This window comes from Taudactylus pleione, unplaced genomic scaffold (assembly GCF_031769625.1).
Source record: "Taudactylus pleione unplaced genomic scaffold, aTauple2 ptg000015l, whole genome shotgun sequence".
Classification (NCBI taxonomy): Eukaryota; Metazoa; Chordata; class Amphibia; order Anura; family Myobatrachidae; genus Taudactylus; species Taudactylus pleione.
In genome coordinates this window covers 159,871-171,154 of record NW_028284417.1, presented here as the reverse complement: position 1 = coordinate 171,154, position 11,284 = coordinate 159,871, and the positions used below count along the sequence as shown (strand labels likewise).

At 36.7% G+C, this 11,284-nt stretch overlaps 2 pseudogenes; one reads left to right on the top strand and one right to left on the bottom strand.

Moving 5' to 3' along the window:
* Positions 1-3,788: 3,788 nt before the first annotated feature.
* Positions 3,789-3,907, bottom strand: LOC148542067 (5S ribosomal RNA; annotated as a pseudogene).
* A 4,155-nt stretch (positions 3,908-8,062) lies between these two features.
* Positions 8,063-8,181, top strand: LOC148542066 (5S ribosomal RNA; annotated as a pseudogene).
* Positions 8,182-11,284: the final 3,103 nt, after the last annotated feature.

Sequence of the window (11,284 nt, the reverse complement as noted above, 5' to 3'; positions counted from 1 at the left end):
ATAGTGCGTGACAACCTTAAGAGTGTTTTAATGATTTCTTGATGATATGAAAATAACTGGTTTCTCAACAAGAGGATCCATTAGCTGACTTCTCATGTTAAACAGTTACGTAGATGGTAGATGGAAAGACCTAAATATATACACATTTCTGAATAAAATGGCTTTTCTGTTGACACAGAGTCATCTCAGGTCAGCTTTTATTATGCATTAATGAATCAGACTGTTATCTGTATACATTGGTGCATGGCTTGTTGACATGCAGAGTTCTGTGTCTGACATATTTTTCAGCTATAACATTCATTTATCTGAGTGCGTCTTGTCCCTTCATGTGGAATTTCTTTGTTTAAGATTGCTAATGTCCAAGGATCTTCAAGTAGTAGATAGTGCATGTAAAACTAATAGCAGAGACTTCCTTGATATGCACAGCAGGTTCTGATCCCTATATGGGAAATGCAGTGTTGTACCCTCAAAATCAGATTGTGCATAGACCTTACCTGGAATTTTTTGGGACTATTTATTTTTTATATTGATCTTTGGTCTGGCTTGACTGAATCTATAGGGCCTGTCCAGTGGTGTCTGTGCATGTGTACGTGTGTGTGTATTATGAACTTAGTAGTAGTAATTTGAAGTAATATCCCTACTGAGGTAGTGAAAGGTATTTTCTGGGCACCTGGAAACCTACTGAGTGTGCCCCTATGTTCTAAGTAATAGCACATACTGCTGAATGTACAACAGTGTTTGCTTGAAATTCCTAAATGCACGAAACTAGGTTGCTTCAGCATGTGTGCATATTGCGATGTTATAAAAACCCCGTAATGCGATATATATGTTTAGTGCAGCATGTCTGGTTCCTCCCTTTAAATTGTATGCAACCAACTGAACACACAAAAGGTTACGTATTGGTTAGTATCCTCTTAAACTACATCTGCTTTTCTTAAAAAAAAATTGTGCATCAATTATTAATTAGGTATTTCATTGTACTGGTCACATTATCATGCAATCCATAATAAAAACAGATTGAAATAATAAAAAAATATATTCTTTGTATTGTTGATGCCATTGCTTAGAGGTAATCAATCACAGTTATATTTAACCGTTGTTGTTTTGTTTTTGTTTTGTCTCCAAGAAGTACAGATGGCAAGCCCATTACTATGGCTGACACACTATACAGTTTTGGATACAGGAAGGCAGAGGAAATATTAATTATGTTTTTTCTTTTATACTGCTTGGAAAAATGTTATATCAGTTGAAAATTAACGGTGGTTACACACTGTCCAACATATCGGTTGTTCAAATGAACGACCGATATACCATGTGCCAGTCAGCTAGTGTGTACCAGCGATATGTCTGTGAACGACAGCATTGTTGAACTGCCTGCCCAGTTGTGACATCAGTCACAATGAATCGTGTAGTCTGTATGTAGAACATATGTTCTGCACAGTCTGCAGATATATTGGTCAGGTGTGTACCCACATTTACAGTACATGAGTAAGAATCTATCTTACAGTGGCCAAGCTTCATACAACAGTAAGGACTCCCCAGACTCTCCTATTATCATTTCAGTGCTACCTAGGGACTCCCTACTGCTGAATTGCACCAGTCACATAACCAATGCGTGTAATTCCCCAAATTGTGTGGAGATTTTTTCTACTTGTGTTTGTTCCATCTACCACTGCAATACTTCACCTGCTTGTGTATTAGCTCCCACTTCTGTGGCAGAGTCTGCCCATCATTGTTGTACAGTAACTCGTACCACTGATGTACAATTGATTTGGTCCCCATTTCACAATTTTTTAAAGGGCCACTTTAAGTTTAATTTTTTTATCCCAGTGTACTGTATGCCAGCTGCTCTGTGGTGCAATTTAGGGGAGATTTGAATTACATGTTGAGGGTCTGGGGTCTATACCAAAAATTGTTTACCATCGCTTGTGGTTGACTTACTGTATATGGCTGTCAGAGCTGGATTAAAACCCCATGGGGCACTAGGTACTGTTTTGGGTCACCGTATAATGTATATACAGTATACAGATGTAGCCACGCTCATCTATGTCATGAGGCGAGCGCATCGCAGCATGGATGGCACGACTACTGTGCCTGCGCCTATGGCATACGCATGTGCACGCCATAGACTTCTATGGGAGAAAGCCGGCCGTGATGCATGCTGCTGGTTGTGTGCATCATGGCAATGATGGACACGTCTCCATCTGTATATATATATATATATATATATATGTATAGAAAAATAAAATGACCATAGAGCGACTGGTTTACCAAGGTGCATTAATCATTAATAGAATTAAATAAGGTTCACAATATAATAAAAATGAAAGTGCCAGTGCTTATAAATAAATAATTTAACAATTTAATAAATGTGCAAAATACATAGAAATAGATAAAAACGTACACATATAAACACAATAGACCCTTTTAAGACCGGTGGATAAAATCAGAGAAAAAGGTCTAAAAAACTCAGCATAAAATATTCACTTTAAAAAAGAAGATTGTCTTTTTAAGAGAATAAATAAGTTAATAGCTTATCTGAGTAAGGTGGAAAATATTTTGCTCATTCATAGGTTCAAGAGGCAAGGCTGATTCACTCCCAACGCGTTTCGTCCTGGGGACTTCATCAAGGGGATACTGTTATGGTGGGGCCCTCTCCCTTATATACCCCCACATTAATTCATCAGAGAGAGATTGGACAAGCGCATCATTTCCTATTTGTCACATGCACTAATATTGATCAAAATAGTGAATTAACCTAGGATGGATCAGTGCCACTATATCTCAATTCTATTACATTATGTCTATTTATATTTTATATTTTAAAAACAGTGAATCTTCACATAACAAAAGGGCAAAGTCCGTCTCCTTTCAATCACTTCCGCCCTTAATTGGTGTGTCACATCCGGTATCTTGCCGCTCTCCTTCTGGACCCGGATAGGTTGGACCATCACACCTCCGTCCTGGAGGCAGCGTCATCAACTCCTGTCACATCCGCTCTTCTCGTGGTGTCAGCTCACTTCCGCCCACAGTCAGGTCTTCCGTTCCTCCGTCCTGGTGCAGCGTCCACGACCGTCACATCCGCCTTTGTCCTGCCCGTTCTTGTGATGGCTGCTGTCTTGCTTCCGTCCTCCGTGTCACCATAACTCCACAGGCAGACATTTCATTTCTATGGGGACATAAGTAGCGTCATCCGGATTCTAACGTACTCATGGCAAAAACGTTAGATGAATCACTTCCGCCCATAGTCTCAACGTTATCTAAGATATTAAAAAACACATATTAGACTTTAAGGTATCTTAAAAAACGATTCTCAGCCCACATATTGCTAGAAGAATATATGAAAACTAAAGTCACATAATAGCTTATTATAGTTCATCAATGCAGCAACATGATCAAAATCCCTTAGACATAAGAAAAATTGTGTATAATCTTTTAGTGATTTTTTCCTTTCTTTTGAGGGGATTTAATAAAAAGATGGAATAAATAATTCTTAATACAAGGACTCCCACATTCTTTAAAAATTTTGTAATCCTCATTAAAGTTTTACAGGTACACTTAAGTGTCTCACATATTGTATGTTGGCTCAATGTTCATAATTCTTCATATAAGGTCTCCCACATTTTTTTTAAATATTTGTAATCCTCCTTAAAGTTTTACAGGTACACTTAAGTATGTCACATATTGTTTGTTGGCTCAATGTTCAAGGATTCTTTCTGTTCCATGTGTTCTTCAGACTTCAATCTTCATTGCTCGTAATCCCATCAGGAAATTGTCACCTACTGGAATCTCTGCAGCACCTGGTATTCCCAGGGGGTCTCCCATCCCAGTACTAACCAGGCCCATGGGTGCTTAGCTTCCAAGATCAGACGGTATTGGGCATACATCCAGTGGTATGGCTGCAATGAAAAAAGGCGACAATCTCTCGTCAATCTACCATACCTGATCTTCTCAAGTAGGTCACCCTCCAAGGTACTGATCAGGCCCTCAACCATTACCAATCTTGGATCAACTATGAGGTATATTGGTAGATGGAAAATTACCATTACAAAAATGGGGCAATCTCATAATATTCATTGAATCCCTTTGGTGTCAAAGTGTCCAATTCGAATAACCAGTACATTTCACGCCTTGAAAGAAGGTTTCCAAGGTCTCCTCCTCTTTCTCCTAATTTGATGTGTTCAATGGCCTTGAAAGTTATATCTTCTGGATTAGAATTATGTACTATGGAAAAATGCTTGGAGACCGCATGTCCTTCTATTTTATTACGTATGTTGCGGATATGTTCCTGGATCCTTAGTTTCAATGGTCTTTTGGTTTTGCCCACATACTTGAGTCCACAGGTGCATTCCAGTAAGTAAATAACCGAAGTGAAGTTATAATTCATAAAGTCTTTTATTTTAAACTCCTTAGACCCTCTGAGTTTGTGAAAGTTTTTCTTTTAGGGTGAACAAACCTACAAATATTGCAATGGCCGCACTTATAGCTACCATTACATTTAAGCGGGTTAGATGTCACTGTGGTTATCTTCTCTGGTAGCATGCTAGGTGCTAATATATCCTTTAAGTTCTTTGACTTCCTATAAACAATTTGTGGTTTTGGTGGTAGGATGTTTCGTAAAACTGGGTCCATTAAGAGAATGTTCCAATTCTTATTGAATGCTTTTCTAATTTGACCCTCATGACCATTAAATGAAGTAACGAATGGTATTTTCTCCGGTTTATCAGATAATTCCACCTTATATTTAAGGAGTTCTGGTCTATTCAATGATCTAGTTTTTTGAAGTGCAGTAGTAAGAATTGTCTCTGGGTATTCCTTTTCTCTGAATCTTCCTGTATATATTTCAAGTTGTTCTTCACACGTCTTATTGTCACTACAATTACGTCTTATTCTGTGGAATTGAGAGTAAGGAATATTCCTCTTCCATTTATCCAAATGGCAACTCTTAAAATGCAGGTAGCTATTAGCATCCACAGATTTAATAAAGTTCTTGGTGCAGATGCTGCCTTCCACCGATGATAGCACCAAATCCAAAAATTCTATTTTAGTAGTGTTAAAATTAGATGTGAATTTAAGATTCATGTTGTTATTTGAAATATGGATTAAAAATTGGTTAAAACTTGCCTCTGTGCCCTTTTGTTATGTGAAGATTCACTGTTTTTAAAATATAAAATATAAATAGACATAATGTAATGGAATTGAGATATAGTGGCACTGATCCATCCTAGGTTAATTCACTATTTTGATCAATATTAGTGCATGTGACAAACAGGAAATTATGTGCTTGTCCAATCTCTGATGAATTAAGGTGGGGGTATATAAGGGAGAGGGCCCCACCATAACAGTATCCCCTTGATGAAGTCCCCAGGACGAAACGCGTTGGGAGTGAATCAGCCTTGCCTCTTGAACCTATGAATGAGCAAAATATTTTCCACCTTACTCAGATAAGCTATTAACTTACTTATTCTCTTAAAAAGACAATCTTCTTTTTTAAAGTGAATATTTTATGCTGAGTTTTTTAGACCTTTTTCTCTGATTTTATCCACCGGTCTTAAAAGGGTCTATTGTGTTTATATGTGTACGTTTTTATCTATTTCTATGTATTTTGTACATTTATTAAATTGTTGAATTATTTATTTATAAGCACTGGCACTTTCATTTTTATTATATTGTGAACCTTATTTAATTCTATTAATGATTAATGCACCTTGGTAAACCAGTCGCTCTATGGTCATTTTATTTTTCTATACATTTTCTAATACTTTTACCAGTATTATTTATTTGACTTGGAGCTGACGCCTATTAACACTGGGTTGGGTTGATATAATTGCATTTAGTATCATAAGATACGTCACTTATAAAGATATTATATTTTGGCACCGTACCCACCTATTTTCTATATATATATATATTTTTATTTTTTATTTTTTTATTTTTTTATTTTTAATATGTCACTTCTTTTCCTCTGTGTATTTTTATGACTGACCTGCAGTTCTGTGTAAACTTTTTATGGTATTTATTAAGTACATTAATTATCTGAAAGCTGTACCAACCAACAAAAGGATTGTTTATATATTTTGCACAGCACATAGCACTTTTTAGCACTGTTTGCACAATTGTAGATTAACTAGCTGCTGCTATAATTAATATGTGCGAATTTATTGATTTTAATTTTGTTGATATATGTTCGGCCTACTTTTTTATACATGTGAATACATTTTTTTAATGCTATTTCTGGAAGCTAAAACTAATTATTTTATGTACTTTATTTTACTATATATTTACTGATTAATATAGCACATATATATCTTGAATATTTTTGCACTTTATTTCCCTAAACAAGTTGATATAGATTACCTATGGTTTGTTTTTTCAACACGCCAGTCGCTTGGATTGACTATATGTAAACATAATTTAACCTGTGGGCAATTAACCCAATGTCCTACTTCAGTTAGTCTAGCTGACACCTGACATTTAAAGGGAGTGCAGTTGCCACACACATTTATAAGAGTCTTGTTGTATAGAGTGGACATCTATTGGGTTGGCGCCTTCACCATATATTTATTTTATATATATATATATATACAGTATGTATATATATATATATATATATATACTGCATGTACAGTATATATCCCTCAAACAGCTTAACCATCACATTGCTCTTCCCATCATATAGTCCTCCCTCTCACACAGCTTCTCACTCACAGGTCTCCCCCCAACGCTGATCTTCCCCCTTCACATAGTTCTTCTTTGTTATGTGTATACCAACAACCCATTTAGGATGAACCTAATTTTGTATAAAAGATATATTGACAATATATTGATTATTTGGGAAGGCACAGAGGCAAGTTTTAACCAATTTTTAATCCATATTTCAAATAACAACATGAATCTTAAATTCACGTCTAATTTTAACACTACTAAAATAGAATTGTTGGATTTGGTGCTATCATCGGTGGAAGGCAGCATCTGCACCAAGAACTTTACTAAATCTGTGGACGCTAATAGCTACCTGCATTTTAAGAGTTGCCATTTGGATAAATGGAAGAGGAATATTCCTTACTCTCAATTCCACAGAATAAGACGTAATTGTAGTGACAATAAGACGTGTGAAGAACTTGAAATATATACAGGAAGATTCAGAGAAAAGGAATACCCAGAGACAATTCTTACTACTGCACTTCAAAAAACTAGATCATTGAATAGACCAGAACTCCTTAAATATAAGGTGGAATTATCTGATAAACCGGAGAAAATACCATTCGTTACTTCATTTAATGGTCATGAGGGTCAAATTAGAAAAGCATTCAATAAGAATTGGAACATTCTCTTAATGGACCCAGTTTTACGAAACATCCTACCACCAAAACCACAAATTGTTTATGGGAAGTCAAAGAACTTAAAGGATATATTAGCACCTAGCATGCTACCAGAGAAGAAAACCACAGTGACATCTAACCCGCTTAAATGCAATGGTAGCTATAAGTGCGGTCATTGCAATATTTGTAGGTTTGTTCACCCTAAAAGAAAAACTTTCACAAACTCAGAGGGGTCTAAGGAGTTTAAAATAAAAGACTTTATGAATTGTAACTCCACTTCGGTTATTTACTTACTGGAATGCACCTGTGGACTCAAGTATGTGGGCAAAACCAAAAGACCATTGAAACTAAGGATCCAGGAACATATCTGCAACATACGTAATAAAATAGAAGGACATGCGGTCTCCAAGCATTTTTCCATAGTACATAATTCTAATCCAGAAGATATAACTTTCAAGGCCATTGAACACGTCAAATTAGGAGAAAGAGGAGGAGACCTTGGAAACCTTCTTTCAAGGCATGAAATGTACTGGTTATTCAAATTGGACACTTTGACACCAAAGGGATTCAATGAATATTATGAGATTGCTCCATTTTTGTAATGGTAATTTTCCATCTACCAATATACCTCATAGTTGATCCAAGATTGGTAATGGTTGAGGGCCTGATCAGTACCTTGGAGGGTGACCTACTTGAGAAGATCAGGTATGGTAGATTGACGAGAGATTGTCACCTTTTTTCATTGCAGCCATACCACTGGATGTATGCCCAATACCGTCTGATCTTGGAAGCTAAGCACCCATGGGCCTGGTTAGTACTGGGATGGGAGACCCCCTGGGAATACCAGGTGCTGCAGAGATTCCAGTAGGTGACAATTTCCTGATGGGATTACGAGCAATGAAGATTGAAGTCCGAAGAACACATGGAACAGAAAGAATCCTTGAACATTGAGCCAACAAACAATATGTGACATACTTAAGTGTACCTGTAAAACTTTAAGGAGGATTACAAATATTTAAAAAAAATGTGGGAGTCCTTATATGAAGAATTATGAACATTGAGCCAACATACAATATGTGACACACTTAAGTGTACCTGTAAAACTTTAATGAGGATTACAAAATTTTTAAAGAATGTGGGAGTCCTTGTATGAAGAATTATTTATTCCAACTTTTTATTAAATCCCCTTAAAAGAAAGGAAAAAATCACTAAAAGATTATACACAATTTTTCTTATGTCTAAGGGATTTTGATCATGTTGCCGCATTGATGAACTATAATAAGCTATTATGTGACTTTAGTTTTCATATATTCTTCATCAAATAGCAATATGTGGGCTGAGAATCGTTTTTTAAGATACCTTAAAGTCTAATATGTGTTTTTTAATATCTTAGATAACATTGAGACTATGGGCGGAAGTGATTCATCTAACGTTTTTGCCATGAGTACGTTAGAATCCGGATGACGCTACTTATGTCCCCATAGAAATGAAATGTCTGCCAGTGGAGTTATGGTGACATGGAGGACGGAAGCAAGACAGCAGCCATTGCAAGAACGGGCAGGACAAGGGCGGATGTGACGGTCGTGGACACTGCACCAGGGCGGAGGAACGGAAGACCTGACTGTGGGCGGAAGTGAGCTGACACCACGAGAAGAGCGGATGTGACAGGAGTTGATGACTCTGCCTCCAGGACGGAGGTGTGATGGTCCAACCTATCTGGGTCCTGAAGGAGAGCGGCAAGATACCGGATGTGACACACCAATTAAGGGCGGAAGTGATAGAAAGGAGACGGACTTTGCCCTTTTGTTATGTGAAGATTCACTGTTTTTAAAATATAAAATATAAATAGACATAATGTAATGGAATTGAGATATAGTGGCACTGATCCATCCTAGGTTAATTCACTATTTTGATCAATATTAGTGCATGTGACAAACAGGAAATTATGTGCTTGTCCAATCTCTGATGAATTAAGGTGGGGGTATATAAGGGAGAGGGCCCCACCATAACAGTATCCCCTTGATGAAGTCCCCAGGACGAAACGCGTTGGGAGTGAATCAGCCTTGCCTCTTGAACCTATGAATGAGCAAAATATTTTCCACCTTACTCAGATAAGCTATTAACTTACTTATTCTCTTAAAAAGACAATCTTCTTTTTTAAAGTGAATATTTTATGCTGAGTTTTTTAGACCTTTTTCTCTGATTTTATCCACCGGTCTTAAAAGGGTCTATTGTGTTTATATGTGTACGTTTTTATCTATTTCTATGTATTTTGTACATTTATTAAATTGTTGAATTATTTATTTATAAGCACTGGCACTTTCATTTTTATTATATTGTGAACCTTATTTAATTCTATTAATGATTAATGCACCTTGGTAAACCAGTCGCTCTATGGTCATTTTATTTTTCTATACATTTTCTAATACTTTTACCAGTATTATTTATTTGACTTGGAGCTGACGCCTATTAACACTGGGTTGGGTTGATATAATTGCATTTAGTATCATAAGATACGTCACTTATAAAGATATTATATTTTGGCACCGTACCCACCTATTTTCTATATATATATATATTTTTATTTTTTATTTTTTTATTTTTAATATGTCACTTCTTTTCCTCTGTGTATTTTTATGACTGACCTGCAGTTCTGTGTAAACTTTTTATGGTATTTATTAAGTACATTAATTATCTGAAAGCTGTACCAACCAACAAAAGGATTGTTTATATATTTTGCACAGCACATAGCACTTTTTAGCACTGTTTGCACAATTGTAGATTAACTAGCTGCTGCTATAATTAATATGTGCGAATTTATTGATTTTAATTTTGTTGATATATGTTCGGCCTACTTTTTTATACATGTGAATACATTTTTTTAATGCTATTTCTGGAAGCTAAAACTAATTATTTTATGTACTTTATTTTACTATATATTTACTGATTAATATAGCACATATATATCTTGAATATTTTTGCACTTTATTTCCCTAAACAAGTTGATATAGATTACCTATGGTTTGTTTTTTCAACACGCCAGTCGCTTGGATTGACTATATGTAAACATAATTTAACCTGTGGGCAATTAACCCAATGTCCTACTTCAGTTAGTCTAGCTGACACCTGACATTTAAAGGGAGTGCAGTTGCCACACACATTTATAAGAGTCTTGTTGTATAGAGTGGACATCTATTGGGTTGGCGCCTTCACCATATATTTATTTTATATATATATATATATATATACAGTATGTATATATATATATATATATATATACTGCATGTACAGTATATATCCCTCAAACAGCTTAACCCTCACATTGCTCTTCCCATCATATAGTCCTCCCTCTCACACAGCTTCTCACTCACAGGTCTCCCCCCAACGCTGATCTTCCCCCTTCACATAGTTCTTCCCCCTTCACAGGTTTCTCCCTTCACACAGATCTTCCCCCTTCACAGGTCTCCCACTTCACACAGATCTTCCCCTTTCATAGGTCTCCCATTTCACACAGATCTTCCCCCTTCACAGGTCTCCCACTTCACACAGATCTTCCCCTTTCACAGGTCTCCCATTTCACACAGATCTTCCCCCTTCACAGGTCTCCCACTTCACACAGATCTTCCCCTTCACAGATCTCCCCCTCACAGCTCTACCCCCTAGCATATTTTCACCCACTAACATCTGCCCCCACTCACAGATCTCACAGATCTGCATCCTAACAGATCTCTCCCTTACAAAGGTTTCCCCTGATACAGATCTGCCCTCTATCAGATCTCCCCCTTACACAAATCTGCCCCATCACACAGATCCTTTTCCTACCTCTCTCCTGCACTCCTTGGCAATACGACCTTGGGTGTAACTACCATAGGTGCAAGGGATGCAGCTGCTATGGGACCCAGAGCTGAGGGGAGCCCATCTTCCTTGTCAAAGTAGGGTCCCTCACATATTTTTGCTATCGG